The sequence below is a fragment of the Numida meleagris genome, chromosome 1 (genome assembly GCF_002078875.1).
Source record: "Numida meleagris isolate 19003 breed g44 Domestic line chromosome 1, NumMel1.0, whole genome shotgun sequence".
Classification (NCBI taxonomy): domain Eukaryota; kingdom Metazoa; phylum Chordata; class Aves; order Galliformes; family Numididae; genus Numida; species Numida meleagris.
Window position 1 is genome coordinate 56894832 of NC_034409.1, and position 15623 is coordinate 56910454.

The window sequence follows — 15623 nt, forward strand, 5'->3', positions numbered from 1 at the left end:
GGCACCTGAAATTTGGTACCTCAGTTTGGGTTTATAGTTATCAGGAGAACATCTCTGGCTTCCAGCATTGCTCAGCCCTCCTGGTTGCCATTCACTCCAAATGAGACAGGAAAAGGGGACAGGGAGGGGAGCAGTGCTGCTCAGTGAGCCTCGGTGTATTGCCCTTCAGCTCTTTTTCCCCAGACTTCAGAGGTTTTTTGGTCCCAGATCTCCTCACCCCACCTTCCCCTCTCAGAGCACCCCTCCTGCTGTCTCTGCCCTCCCCCTGCATGGCCCCGCTTCCTCGCCTCCACGCTCCCTCCTTTATTTTTTCTCCGTAACTCTTTGACCCCAGCATGTGTGTGCATAACTGAGCAGCGTGTGTAGGGGAGAGTGACAGGAAAAGTAATTCCTATTGCTGTTCGTTTTAAAGCTTTGCAATAATTCCATGAAAGGAAGAACCAAAGCGGCTGGGAGCCCTTTCCCAGCTCTGTCGCTCGCCCCGATCCATCCCTCCCTCCTACACCATCACCTCACGTTGCTCAAATGCGCAAATGGACGCCGCTCGACCCATTAAGAAATGGGGAGCTCTCCGACCCTAATTTTCCATCCGGTCTCTATTGGGATGCGGGGCGGGGGGATGTTTCACGTGCCGCCGACCAACAACACCGGCGCCGGGACCACGGCCGCTGCGCGCTGCACGCTCATCCCGAGCACCGCTGGCTCCGACGCGACGCGCTGAGAGCGGCCGCCAGAGGGCACCCGGTCACCACTGCGCCTCCGCACGGCATGGCACGGCGCGGCCCTGCTTGGCTCGGCTCCCCCAGGTGCCACGCGTCATGACCGGAGAGTGAAGGACTCCCGAAACCCTGCTGTGTAACGGCAGTGAAGTGGCATCGTCAAGTTGGTCCTGCTCGATGGGTTGTGCCGGGTGCTGTGCATCCCGGCTGGGCACTCGATGATGGTTTTAGGGCTGAGGACAGGGAAATATTCACGATTATCGCTGTGAAAGGCTTGGTTGAGATAAGGAGACCTCAATAAGTAAAGAACCACAAGGGATAGGACTAGAGGGAATGGTTTTAAACTAGAAAAGGGGAGATTTAGGTTAGGTGTCAGGCAGGATTTCTTCATTCAGAGGGCAGCGAGGCTCTGGCACAGGCTGCCCAGAGAAACTGTGGGTGCCCCATCCCTGGAGGTGTACAAGGCCAGCTTGGGTGGGGCCCTGGGCAGCCTGAGCTGGTGGGTGGCAGCCCTGTCTATGGCCGGGGGTTGGAACTGAGTGGACTTTAAGGTCCCCTCTTCCCAATCCGTTCTGTGGTTCTATGAGTCCATGCCAAGGTGATCTCCTTGCACCAGCAGAGCAGCACCCAGCAGGCCCCTGTGCAATGGCAACTTCACCAAGTTGTACTAACGCTGCTTTCAGCAGTGGTAGCAGAGGAATTCAGAGAGCACAGAGATGGTGGCAGAGACATATTCAAAGTTTTCTGTTAAAAAAAAAAAAAAAGAAGTTGGTACTGGAGGTAAAGCAAAAGTAAGCAGCACGTTCATTCAGCAGCCAAATAAGGACCTCACTGGTGCATTCTTCTCGAAGAAGTCAAAGATCTTCAGGCACCTGCCTCTGATCACAGGGCTCTCCTTTACTTGTGGGCAACAGCATTGTGTCTGTGCAGAGGATTTTAAAAAGCCTCAGCTGGGTGAGTACTGGGCGTGAATGGCTCTGAGACATCCAGTGCAGGAAGCATCAGCTGTGGGATTCCTGACAGACCAGCAGAGACACTGAGTGCAAGATCTGACTGTGAACAGACACGGGGTCCCTCCATCCATCCCAACTGCCCTGCTTTGGAACAAAGCCTAGAGTCCTCTGGCTTCTTACACCCATTGGAAGTTCCCCATTGCCCCTGGCTGCGGCTGTGAGAACAAAGTGTGCCATTTCTCAGGATTCACCTTCCAGAGCCTTCACAGGAGACGGCACTTCCACTAGGAAACACTCCAAGGTTTCTGTGTGCAGACGTGGAAAAGCCACTGATTTGTTGTGTACATGGTGACTAGCAAGCAGTCTCTAAGAAGTAAAGTGTGCACAGTTTACAACACAAGCAATGTTTGGCTCCTGTCATTATATTTTGTTGCTCCCAAACCAACTGTGTCGTTTATGACCTTGCTTCACTACAAGCAGAGGTCACAGGGAAAAGATCTGTTTTTTAAGAGATGCTAATGGGGCACGTGCCCTCTGACTGCAGGCCGATGGGGTCACACTGCAGCACACATACTTGCTTTAAAGCTCAGCTTTCTGTGGCTGCCTTCTCTCTCCCTTTTCTTCTTCTTCCTTCCTTTTATTCTTTCCCATCCTCCTGATTTTACATAGGAGCAGGGTTAGCAATGGTCCTGACAGGTCTGTGCTGAGCCCTCTGTCACTGAGCCCTCCCATCTGCTTGCCCAGGGCACTGCATTTAGTCTGAGCTGCAAAGCAGTTCTTTATTGTGGCCCCAGCCTCCATTTATTAAGGGAGAATCCCCAGCAAAAGGCACATGAAGTTCTTTTCTGTACTTATTATATACGATCTTGAATCTGTGGGTTTCCAGGTGAGTAAACACTGACTCACAGGAAAATCTGTTTTAATTTTCTGGGGAATCCTGCAATTGGAAAACCTGCAGCGGAGAACCTGACTGCTGAGGCCATGTGTTGTGTGAAGGGGGACAGTAGAGTGTGAGGAGAACCTGAAACTCCTCCATGCAGCAAATGCACTGCTGCTGCCATCCTGCAGAGGAAACCCGTGATCGTGCTGAGCATCCCGACAAGGAGCAACGTGAATGTGATGTGGTTTCTACACCCCCAGGGACATGCAATCATAAACTCTCATCTGATGCTAATTGATGCTAATGAAGAGGCTCCAGCAGGCTTTTGATCAGCCCCTCAGGTAAGGAGAAATGGCATAATGTGAACCTTGCTGCTGCTAACAACCAGAAGGATGGCATTACGGGATCATAAGCAGCAGCAGCAGCAGCTCAGCCTTTGGGACAAAGGTTTAGGAGAACTTGTCTGCTCAGTGCTGGGACAGCCTGGTGTCTCTGTGGGACAGCACGACACACGGCACAGGTACTGAGGTGGCAGTCTGGATGTGCAGACCCTCATGGGCCTCTCTTGCCTTCCCAGGACGCAGAGTTTCACGCATGCAACAGCTCCACAGTGCTCTGTGAGGGAGAACATGGAGGGAGAGAGGAGGGATGGAGCTTGAGTAGAGTGAGCCCTTCCCCTGAGCTTCTCAGAGAGGGTGCAGCTGCTCTGGGGAGATTGGAGCAGAGACAGAGAAAAGTGGGGCCAGGACACAATGAAGGTGGTACAAAGCAGAACAAAAGGACAATATTAATTTTTCCCGAAAGAATGAGCCCAGTGACTGCAGGCTGGCAACCCTTAGCTTGGTTTCAGGGAAAGTAAAGGAAAGCCTGTGAGGGATTCAGCTGAGACAGAGCGAAGGGAAAGAATATGATTAATGCCACTGACACAGTTTTATGGTAGCTACAAGCAAACTTGTCAAACCTGATTTTCTGCTTTTATATTTGGTTGACAAAGGTAATTGCAGAGTGATAATGTACATGAAACTCTGTTAGCATGTAAGTATTGTGCTGCATTTTGATTCTAAAGCTGAACACTCTGCCATATCAACACACCCACAAGAGGCCAACTGGCAGACCTCAAAGAGCTAGCCAGGAGCCCAAGAGAGACTCAGGGAGATTAGGACTACACATTAGGAAGCTGTTTAATCTATTGATGTAACAATTTAATCTATGATCTAAGTGAATAAGAGATCACTATTGATAACAGCGGGGCTGGCAGCGACTAGCAGGACAGGAGACAGTCATGACAACAGTCATGCAGTGATCTGGCACGCCTGGTAGCAGAGGGTTGCTTGCTTTTGGAAAGACACAAGCTGCAAGTGGGAAGTTTTAGCTTAGTGGATGGCTCTGGCAAGAATCATTCAAGAGCTTGGAGAGCATTTGGAGAAATTAATTATTTTGGAGTCTGAGGGTGCGGAGGACCTGTCCTGGTCATGGAGGCAAGCTCTCCAGGACACTACACATCCAGGAGCAGAGCTCCCCCGGATCTGTTACACCAGCTCAGTGGCTGGCCAGTGTTTCTTCTCAGAGCAGGACCGCTCTCCTTCTGCAAGCTGATACCTGCTCCCTGCCAGCAGCCTGGCACAGGCAGCAGCTGGGCAGCACTGCCTGGGTGCCGCTCAGGTCAGGTGACAGTGTTCGTCTTAGGTTCACCTGATTTTTGTTGCTCTCCTTGTTAGAGCTGTTGGTTGCTGTTGCTCTTCTTATCTGGGAATAATGAGTTCTCACATTTGTGTGTCGCTGCTGAGGAGAGAAAGCACGGACTGGTGAGGCAGCCTGCACAGTCGGTCATCTCACATCTGTGCCAGCCATGCAGTCTGCTCCCTCCATGTAGTCTTCTCCAGGTTGGCTGAATAGATGTTGCTGGCATGTTTTTTTCCACTAATGCCCAGGCTACATTTGGGCAGTGTGGCCTTCAGGTAAACTACAGTTTGGTGCCTTTTTCTAAGCTTGAAAGCAGCCCCCAGGTGACAAATTTCCTTCTTCAGTAGCCCCTCCTCTACACCATAATGGTCCAATGTGGTAGCAGCTGATCAAGGAGACTTGAGAATAATTTCAAAAGCAAAAGATGGTTTTCATCAGTCAAAGGAAGAAAGTTGTAGATGGAAACAAACAACAACAACAAAAATACTTTTACATAAGTTTTACTAGAAAGCATTAATGTTTTTGATAGCTTCCACTGAACACAGACAAACCCGGTCAAGGTCAAGGGCAAAACCCATGTCTCTCCAAAAGGCTGGCTTTTTCTGGCTCTTCCCACCTTAGCTGTTCATGCATTCCTCTTGGTTCAGCTGTGGTTTTCAGCAGTTCAGGGCTGTCAGTATTCTCCCTGGACTCAGGAGAAGTTAACACTTGCCTGCCTGAAGGTACACGGGGAGATGTTCCCCACTTTACCTCTTCAACAGCTTCAGCAGAAGCAGTGTTGGTAAGTCCTCGCTGTTTTCTTCCTATTTGCTTCTATCTAGTGTTCTTCTGTAGAGGCAGGCAGGCAGGAAAATAGCCAGCAGGAAAACCGAGACATTGCTGATGTTTGTAAAAACAACTTGTTTTCTCCACCATTTTTCATACCGAGATTTATCTTACTACTTTTGTCACAACCATCCTAAACTGTCAGCGAGTGCCTTCTGCAGAAAAAGTCTCAGAGATTCCACTATCCGTGCACTCTGCTGGATTACGTTCAGAGGCAGCACCTTACAGAAGTGGACACATGTGACCCAGAGGCCCGGATCTCCCAGGCTCGCAGCAAGCAGTGCCGCAGCCCTGTCCCAAGGCCTAGGCCCAGGCCTTGGTGCCAGGTCCATCAGATGTTCACAGAGTAGTTCCACAGTGGTATATGTATGCCATAACATCTGTGCATCCTCAGAACTGTCTTGTTATGTCCCACACGTGTACACAGACAATCCCTTCCTGCAGTTGTTGTGTTTAACCTCCTTGGTGTGCACACTGCATAACCGATTACACTGATACCATTCCACCAAATTTGAGGAGATAACCTTTTGAATCGTGCTGGTGAGATGCCCTTCAGTTGGCTGCCCTGATCACAGCTGCGTTTCAGGGCATGAAATCAGTGTGAGTGCCAGAAGCTGTAAATTCTGGAGGTGGGACTCATTAGGCCCTGGGGAACCACGCAGCCCTCCTGCAGTGTGCCCAGAGCTACCTGAGTTTAACCTCCTGGTACTCCGAAAGTTTACGTCCAGCTCTGACTGCCTCTAATTTATTTTCTAGTTGTTGCAGTTTGTTTGCCCTCTATCTTCCCTCTACACCGTTTTCCATCTTGTTCCATCTTCTTTTCTTTTTCTCGCTGTTGCTTTTGCTTTTTAGCTGTATGTTACGATGCAGTGTTTTTTTTTTTCTGCATGAGGCCGTGCTGGAGCTCGGGCTGTAGTGAAAGGAAAGATACCAAAATTATATCAAGAGGCGCACTGTTGGGAAATTAAGAAACGAGTATGTCCTGTGTGAGCCAAACAATGCAGCGTTTGATTAGCCATGTGCAGCTGAGAGGATCGCTTTCAAAGGGTTCATCCACCTGCAGTGGATAGGAGGTGAGCTTCGGGCTGAGCTCCCCGCCAAGAGTGCTCCCCACCCTTCCCCTTCTCTCTGCAGGGTGGAGGCGAGGATGCTAGCGCTGGGGCTGGGAGATTGGATGCAATTTTTTTTTATTGAGAGAATGAATGACAAAATGGAAAGGGAGGAGAGGGATGGAAAAGATTAATAATTGTTTCCTTGGTAACCAAAAGCCTCACGCAGGAATCCCTGACAGAAATCTTGGAGGAAGCGGGGCGAGGTGATCACCATGGTCCCTGCTGCCAGCAGACTGTTGCAGGCTGAGTTTACACATCCCAGCATGGTGCTGCATAAAGAGACGGAGTTAGTGCTAAATGGAAACCAGAAGCTGGATAGCTGTAAGAAACACTCGGGAAGAAGAGAAGCACCATGGCCTCCCTTTCATAAAATGCGGCCTTTTTTTTATAATGCAAAAGATGAGAAGATTGAACAACTTGGCCGAGATTATTAAAATGCCTTCTGCAAAACAAAGGACAGGCATGCTACCAGCCCCTGCCATCCCTGCAATGGAATATACCCTCTCAGCTCAGGGTGAGCCAAGGATGCACAGGGGATTAGCAGAGGGCAGGCAGAGCGGTGGCTGCTCACGGTGCCATTTGCCCAGGACACAGCTCCCTGCTCTGCGGGTGCTGCTGGCACAAAGGGGCCTCCATCCTGCGTTCCGCTGCAGCAGTGCATTGCCATCGGGGGATTTAAATGTAAGAACTGGGGCAGAGGGATGAATATTAATGAAAGAGAGATTGACTAACTTCACGCTATTAAAAGATTTCTGGTCCCAGAGTAGTAGGTGGAGCCTTTTAAAAAATGTATAATGAACTATAATGATGAGATATAACTTTAAGGGCATTAAGAATGAGGATTCTGATCCCTTCTAATTTTCTGTTTATATAATGCTTTGCAAGCATGAAATGGAAATATGCCTTCATTTGAGCATTTTCCTTTTTTCTCCTCTGTGTCTCATGCATCACTATTTGTTAACGCAGGGTTTCACAGCCACACGTTCTGGTGAGCCACTTGGCAGTGGGCAGCTAATATTGATTTTTGCTCCAAAAATAGAGCATCAAATGCTTGTATATCTATAAATGCGTATGTGCTTATATATATATAAATATGGGTGTTGCCAAGTTATAAAAGACACATGAAGGTGAAATCAGAATTGTAATTAATAACCTTGCCCGTTTCGGCATCAACTTTTGTGACACCTGTGCATTCAGCGCATAAATGCTGGAGAGCAACCACACTGTGCCTTGCAGTGAAAGGTACCCCAGGCCGGTGCATTGCATTACAGAGACTGGAAACCACAGATTTGGGGCAGCAGAATTTCCAGACTGTCATGTGAGAAGGAAGCACTGCAGCATTAAGGCAGCTAGTCCACTTATTTCTGTCTGATCACGGTGTTAAATAATTGCCAAGGCCTGCATCGCTATCACTTGCTTCTCAGAGCAGCTTAATGACAGGAAACCGGCCCTGTGAGTGCTTCCCTGCATGAGGGAGCGGGCTGTTACATGTGTCTGATCCTCCACGAGGAGCTGGCAACTGTGGCAGTTCTGAGAAAACAAGAATGAAAGGCTCCTTAGAGAGCTGATACATATTTTTCACTCTTTGGTGCCTGTGATGGAGAAGGCTGGCATACAGCACAAAATGAAATTTATGTTCTCTGAGACTTTCTTCTGGGCTGACACTGTGTGCTCACGAGTGGAATATTGTGTCAGTGATGCGTCAGTATGGCCACGTGCTGGAGTGCTGCACAGTGTGCCAGCCAAAATGAGGGGGACTAAAGCTGCCTTGCTGGCTGATGTACTCCTTACAGGTAATTAGTAATGGGGTATATATTCTCTTCTGGAGAAGAGAAGGCTCTGGGGATACCTGGTAGTGGTCCTTCAGTATCTACTGAGGGTATACTAGAAAGAAGGGGAGAGACTCTTTAGCAGAGTCTGTTGTGTTAGGACAAGAAGAAATGGTCTCAAACTAAAAGAGTGGAGATTTAGGTTGGACACAAGGAAAAAAGGTTTTAAAATAAGTATACTGAAGCATTGGCACAGGTTGCTCAGAGAGGCAGTGGATGCCCCATCCCTGGAGACACCCAAGGTCAGGCTGAAGAGGCTCTGAGCACCTGATCTAGCTGTAAGTGTTCCTGTTCCTTGCAGGGGAGTTGGACCAGATGGCCTTTACGGGTCCCTTCCAACTGAAACTATTCTATGATTCTGTGGTATGCATGTATCTATCTGGATGTGAGACTATAATTAGTACATAAATGATGATGCGCCAAGTTAAAACCAGTGAGTTTGTTCTTTGCTGCTCTCTTTATTTACAGCAATCTTGCTCGGTTGGATTTTCTTCCTCTTTCTGCTTAATTTTCACCCTATTCATATCCAAAATATCATGTCTTTGGTTCCTTTTCTTTGATGAAGGTCATTTGGAGACCTGAATAATGATGTCAGATAAATGTGTAGTTTTTATAATTTCACTGCTTGGAGAGGCAGATACTCCTTCAGGGCAAAAAAAAAAAAAAAAAAGGTAGAAGATATTTAAGGCAGAGGAAATTAAAAAGGAATTTAATTTTGTTATTTTGATTCATGGGTATCCAAAATGAGGCATGAAACTTGGGATTCATTTCGTCTAACATTATCCATCTACAGGAAAGGATTTAGTTACTGAAGCCTTCTTAATAGACAGAGTAGAGAGACAAGCAAGGCCAGGGGCTGATGTCTGACCCATCTTATCATGGAATGCATAATGTATCTTCCCATTTGCAACACAGAAATACAGCTCAGAGACTGAGTTTCAAAGAAATGTGTGTATGTAACTCTAGTTTCAAAAGATCTATTAAATTTGTCCAGGCTGAGACAAGGAATGCGAGTTCTTTCCAAAGTAGATGTAAGAACGGTTTCATCCCACAAAAAAAAAAAAAAAAAAAAAAAAAAAAAAAAAAAAAAAAAAAAAAAAAAGACGTCTATAGCCAAAATGAGGAGCCACAGGATGAGTATTTCAGAGGAACAGAAACAGAGAGGGACATCCTAGAGCTTGAGACGAGCCTTCTGGGGCTTCAGGGAAGAATATCGACAGTGTGACATTGTCATGCATTGTGCTTCCTTCGAGAGAGGTGGGTTGGCTGGCTAGGCTAATGTGTTAACTCGATTTGGGAAAGTGAGCATGCTGTCACCAGCTCTCACAGTCACAACATCTTCATTATTTCTTTTTAAGTCTCATATCCTGGAGTCGTGATTTGATAAGAAATAGACTTAAAAAGAAAAAAAAACCTTCTGTTTGTTTTCCAGATTGTGGACTAAAACTTGAAGATGTGAACTGTAAAGTCTCCAAAAAGGGAAAAGCAGATACAAAACCAGATGTTTGCGATCAGTGCCTGCCTTATCATTTCTGAATGCTCAGCCTTGACCACTGAGCTGGCATTAGCGAGGTGTTAACAACTTGCATTGCCTGCCTTCCAACACTGTGTTAGCTCTGGTAGAGAAGGAAGGGAAAAAAGGATGTAATTCTGCGCATGGCCTTCCTCTTTTCTTCTCCATCCCCTGGGTATTCTTGAAGCCACACTTCACCCCATATAGGCAGCTCAAGAGACATTCAGAGATACAATTATGGTGCAAACATAACTGCGTTATTACCACAATAACACACCAGACCTCTCTAGCTAAAGTATAAGTATTGCAGGCCTGTGATGTTAAAACCAGACTTCCTTAGAGTGCCTTTGGTTGCAGACAATAAAAACAACTTGTACAGCAGAAGACCGCTGAAAATAACTTTTAAAGAAAGGATCAATGTTAACAATGGTAGCATTTCATCTGATGTGCAGACCTTGGATCGTAATTGAAAGCAAGATGGCCAAGGGAAGCGGTAGGGTTAGGCTGTGGGAATTCAGCTGAACAATGTTCTGCATTCAGATAATTGCATGAAATTGGGCTATTAGTGTAATTTTTGCAAATTGCAGTAACATAAAACAAAGTAAAATATTCCCAGTGTACGCATTCAACTAATGCGCTAAAAAGGGAACCACAACTGGCTTCAGACAGCACAGTGGACTTCCATTAACTATGAGAGCTCCATCCAAGTATTGTTCCCAATCTCACAGGTTTCTCAAATGGGCTTTCAAAGGGAAACTCTTTTTGTAATACAGTAAGTGAATAAACAGAATTCAATAGTTAACTTGTGGTTTTCACTGGCAAGGACATTACTAGCATATCCTTTATCTGACCTTAAATCAACGTTGCATAAAGCATCACTGGGAAGAGCTGGTGAAGGAAAGCCTGGCTCCAGCTGCGGCTGCTTGCTCTTGCAGCCCTGACCAACTGTGGGCAGTAGCTGCAGCTCATGCCCTTTTGCCTCCTCCTCACAATAGGATTATTCAGTCCTGCGGCGTTCCCCTAGCTAAGGAAAAAGGTTGTCAGGAGAGATGTCCTAAATCCTCTCTTGTTTTAATTCCTTAGTTTTTACTTTTGACCCTGTATTTGACATCAGTGTTTGAGATGAGCCCATAAAGAAGTCGGTTCCAGAAGCGGCTTTTGTGGGGTTTGGAGGCCATTTCTGATTTGCCTTCCTCTTCTCTCTGGTTTTTGAAGGAAATAAAATATTTGTAATTATTTTGTGACGAACATTGAATGTAATGACATCAAATAATCAGTTTGGATACCTGTGGTCAGCATTTCAGTCTCCTTACTAGTGTTTTTCAGCTTCAAAATCGTATCAGAGTGTGGAGGAAGACACCCTGTCAGCATCCTGTAGCCAACGCAAATGTAAAAGCGTTTGCCCTCTGGAAAGAAGCACCCCAGCAGTGCTGCAGGTTCCCATGCGTTCCTCTGTCCTGAATTCAGCAACTCAGTTAGCCTTCCCTGCCCTCCGATGTTGCTCCCTGGATCCCACTCCGCACCCTGTCCACATGAGCCTTGCAACTCCAGAAGAGAATGGTGGTGCGTCCCCCTGGCAGAAACTGCATCCAGAGATCCTGAAACTTTTCTGTTTTTGAGTTAAACTATTTCCATTTCAAACTCTGCCCTCAGCAAACTCTTCTTTCCTTGTCAATCAGCACTTTTCAAGAACCGTGTGTCACCTTATGATGTTTGCCTGTCCCACGGCTTCGACTGCTCCCAAGGCACAGCTGCACCATGCTGCAGTGGTGCACACCCCCTGAGGCAGAGCTGAACCAGCTGGTTCCCAAGCTGGAGTCTGGACTTGGGCTATGTAGAGCAGTGAGAGAAGGACTGGCTTACTCTGTTCAGCTGCGTACAAAGGGGCCCTGGTGTGCGAGCAGGGTTTGTGAGCTTTGCGTTCTGAAAGGAAGGAAAGCGATGAAAGGAGCAGGAAGTTGTACATAGCTCTGACTGCAGAGTTCAGTGCTGAACAAGGGTGGCTGGGGAGGGATAACGCTGTTTGAAGACAATAATGTGAAATATGGGGCCTCAAACATAGTCAACTAAGTTTCTTGCTTTACAGAGATCTGGCTGAAGACGTTTTGCTGAGAGATGGGGAAGCAAAGTGGGGAGAAAAGGTCTTAGTGGTGCCATAAAGGCAGGAAGAGGAATGTGGATGAAGAAAAGAGTAGTCAAAGAAGTGGGAGTATTTTGTGGCAGGGAGTGATGGGAGGGAGCCTGGGGCTGCAGCTTCTGGAGGGACCAGAAACCATTAGCAGTAGGAAACCAAAGCAGACTTGAGGGAAGGAAAAGGGGCTCTTACACTGTTTATCTCAGGAGGGTCAAGCTGCTATCATCTGTCATCAGGAGGAAGAGCTCTCTAGAGGTGAATGGCATGGGCAAGACTTCAAAGCATTCATTCTGGCTGCTCCTAGGGAAATCTGGCAAGGCATCTACTCGTTGACTATTTGACTCAGATACTCCTACTTTCCAAAACCACTGATCTTCGAGTCTACAAACCTATTGATCTGTCTTCTTCATTCTGTAAATTAGGATAGCATTTGATTCATCATTGGTATAAGCCATATCTGGGCCAGACAGGAGGAAGCCTTATCTTTTTATACAAAGTCCAAATGGTTTCCGGAATGGGAGATGTACCCTGAATTATGAAGTGATGACTGGAAACAGATGTGGAGAAGGGTTTTGCAAAGTCTGGATATTTTTTGGAAGTATTTATTGACATTGCATAAAGAGGCAGGAAGGTTTGTTGATTCTGTTTTGTGGGAGGAGTTCAATGGATGTAAGCATAAAGGGCCTTTTTAGTGAGCACTCTGATTAAGGTGAGATTGAAAAGGATAGTTAAAGTAAATTCACCATGCTTGAATTTTACTTAAGTTTCAAATTTACTGCAGACAAGGTCTGGCTTGCTCAGTTTAGTCTGTTGCTCCATAATACAGAGAAATTTACGTAATTGCTGTCATGATGAATACTGTGTTAGCCTGAAATGCATTAATTTTAACAAAGCAAGTTATCAAAGTATATATGGAGTTATTTTCTGTTGCTCAGTGAATGAGGATAAAGGACTGTCTGATAGTGCAAAATAAGTCTGCGGTGCAATAATTTCTGTATATAATATGTCTGTGTGTTATAAAATGATATTTTCAGAACACAGTTAAGGTCAGGATTGGTTGCAGATATGAACTGCCTTAGAGAGTTATGTACCTCCAGTAGAAGAACAGCACAAGGCCCATTAACTCTAACAGAGCTCTGCAGAAGGATGGAAGAGACAGGAATTGAAGGCAAAAGGTTTTGGCATGCAGTGAAAGAGGAGAAGTCAGAGGAAACAATAAGAGCAGCCATCCTGAAGAAGAGTAGGATGAAGCTGTTTCTCAGAGGTGGCTGTTGCAGACATGATACCAGAAGTCTGGGAACTGGATTAAACAGTCTGAGATATTTGCAAAAGGGTGACAAGTCTCCTGGCAAAGCAGAGATGCACTTGGGCATCATAAATCAATCTCTTGCCTTTATCCTTCTTTACAAAACATTCAGATACTGATGTGCATATTCCTGGCGTCAGTTTGCAGTACTGCATTGTATGTAGTTACAAGATGAGACAATACAGGACTGTCTTGCTAAGCTATACAAGTACAAAATCTATATCCTAACAAAGTTTAAGTTTTATTTCACTTTGAGACCCAGAAATAGTACTTTCCCATACCTTCTTTGCCTAGATTTGGTTTGTTAACCTGAGCTTTTTGAGGATGGCCCTTTTCTCCTCTGGTGGCAGCAGATGTCTGTGGCTCCTGTACTTTGCTGGCTAGTTAAGAGAGGCAGGGCAGAGGCAGCCCACAGCACAGGTTTGAGTCAATCAAAGAACAGGAGTTCAGAAATAGAAAGGCTGTGCGCAATAAGACTGGACCTTATTGATCTGGAAGTTGTTTGGGTCTTTTTTACATCACTTACCATGTCACTTTCCATAGCACACAGCTTTGAAGAGAGTAAAAGAAAATCCGTAACAAATAGAAAAAAACCTGCTCCCTCAGACACAAGTGTCGATAAGAAAACCAGATGTCTGAGAGCATTGGGAACAACATAATGATCTGTCTGAAAGTCCTCCCAAAGCTGAGCTAGAACACCTCCCTTCCAATGCTTTTTTATTGGGCTGTTCAGCAAACTGGAAACATTCACAGCATGTTTCTTCACATATTTCAGCAGCAGCAAAAGAGCAGGAGAAAAAGATTGTTTTCTTTTTTATCTATTAATTTATTTTTACATAAATACGATCCACTAATGGCAAAAATCGCATCAGCAGTTCTGCTCACCGAGTCTCAAACTAATAACAACTGGAAGTTAAATTACTGAGCAGCCGTCTGATGCTACTGGAATAGCGTTGATGGTCTCTGATGCACTCCAGCATCCAGGAAATGGTGGTGTTTTGAGAAGCACGTTTCTGAATTTGGATGTTGCATGCAATACAGGAAGCAAGATGCTTGGAAAGTACACTCCTGCTCCTGTCTTTGCAGTATGGGTGCTCCCTTCCACTACTGAAGGTCCAGCTGTCAGGTGTCCCACCCCCTGTGCTCACTTCTGAGATTTCTATCCAGAATGTTATTTTTCCTTTTTTTTTCCCTTACATGCTTGACAAAGCAAGCTCTCAGTCTCCAGGTGAAACTTGCCATCACTAGTTTCACCTTACTTTGCACAGCCTTTTGTTTTTGCAGCCTCAGCTTTGCCCCTATGATCAATACGAGCAGTCGTCATGGTGGTGGAAGGCTCAGCTACGCCAAAAGCTTCCTGGTGCACACACAATGGGAAGTTGTTCAACAGTACATAAACAATCGTTGCTAGCCACACTGCTACAGGAGTTCAATTCTCCCCTCCCCTTAACCAGGGCTGCCAGAATCTTGATGCACACTTCTGAAGACCACAGCAAGGTGCCATAGGAAAGAGAAGACCTCGCCTTCCAATTCACTCAATTCTTGTGATGGCTGCATTTGCAAGATGCAGAGCAGTGCTTAATTAAAACTGCGGCTAATTTCACTGTGTGATTTGCAAGTGACAGTGCAGGGAAGTGTGTGAGAGCTGCTAACTCCGGGATCTCTGGCCTGCATTAATGTCTTAGCAAAATCTGCTGTGATTTTTCAGTTCTGTTTTAGTGGAGTCTGAAATCTCATGTAGATCTTTGCTTGTGTTATTTATAAATATGTATTATATGCAAATTGGTATGATAGGTGACTGCCATCCTTGACTTAAGACACTTTTTAGGAGCCTGTCGTGGTTTGTGTTTTTTTTTTTTCTCTTCCAAAGGAAGAATGCAGCCTCACAGGGCCCAGCGCTTTTCTCCAGGCTGAACAAGCCCAACTCCCTCAGCCTGTCTCCATCGGAGAGGTGCTCCAGCCCTTTGTTCATCGTTGTGGCCCTCCTCTGGACCCGCTCCAACAGCTCCACGTTCCTCCTGCGCTGGGGGTCCCAGGCCTGGACGCAGTGCTCCAGATGAGACCCGACGAGGGCAGAGCAGACTGGGACAATCCCCATCCCCCCCTGCCCAGCTGCAGCCCCTCCGCTGCTGCAGCCCAGGATGCAGTTGGGCCCTGCAGGCTGCAAGCGCACATCGCAGGTTCATGCCAAGCTTCTTGTCCAAACACGTTTGATGCTGTAAGCAAAGAAACCTGTCCTCTTGTCATGATTCCTGTTGTGCCTACGAGAATGGGGCTTTCTGGCTAATGAAGTACACTGGAGAAACAGCTGCAGCCCACACAAAGAGGAGCTGGAGGAAAGCCTGCAGCCAGCGTTGAATCCGTTGGATGTGCGCTGCCACGAAGGCGCCTCACACACACAGACTGCAGGCACAGACGCCGGGGAGCATGAACCTCAGTGTGAGATGGGAGGTTATTTCTGTGAACGAAAATCCAGAATAACGTTAGCGGAGACAGTGAGCGAACTGCCAGCCGCCCCCTCTGATACGGGGACCCTGGTCACCGGCACCGCTCGCTGCAGCCCCGCAGCCCCTGCCCGCGTCCAGGGGCCAGCCGGGGCGGGGCCTCTGACACGCCTCGCCCCGCCCCTCCCCCCACCCCCGGCAGCGGGGCCGGGCCGGGTCCCACCC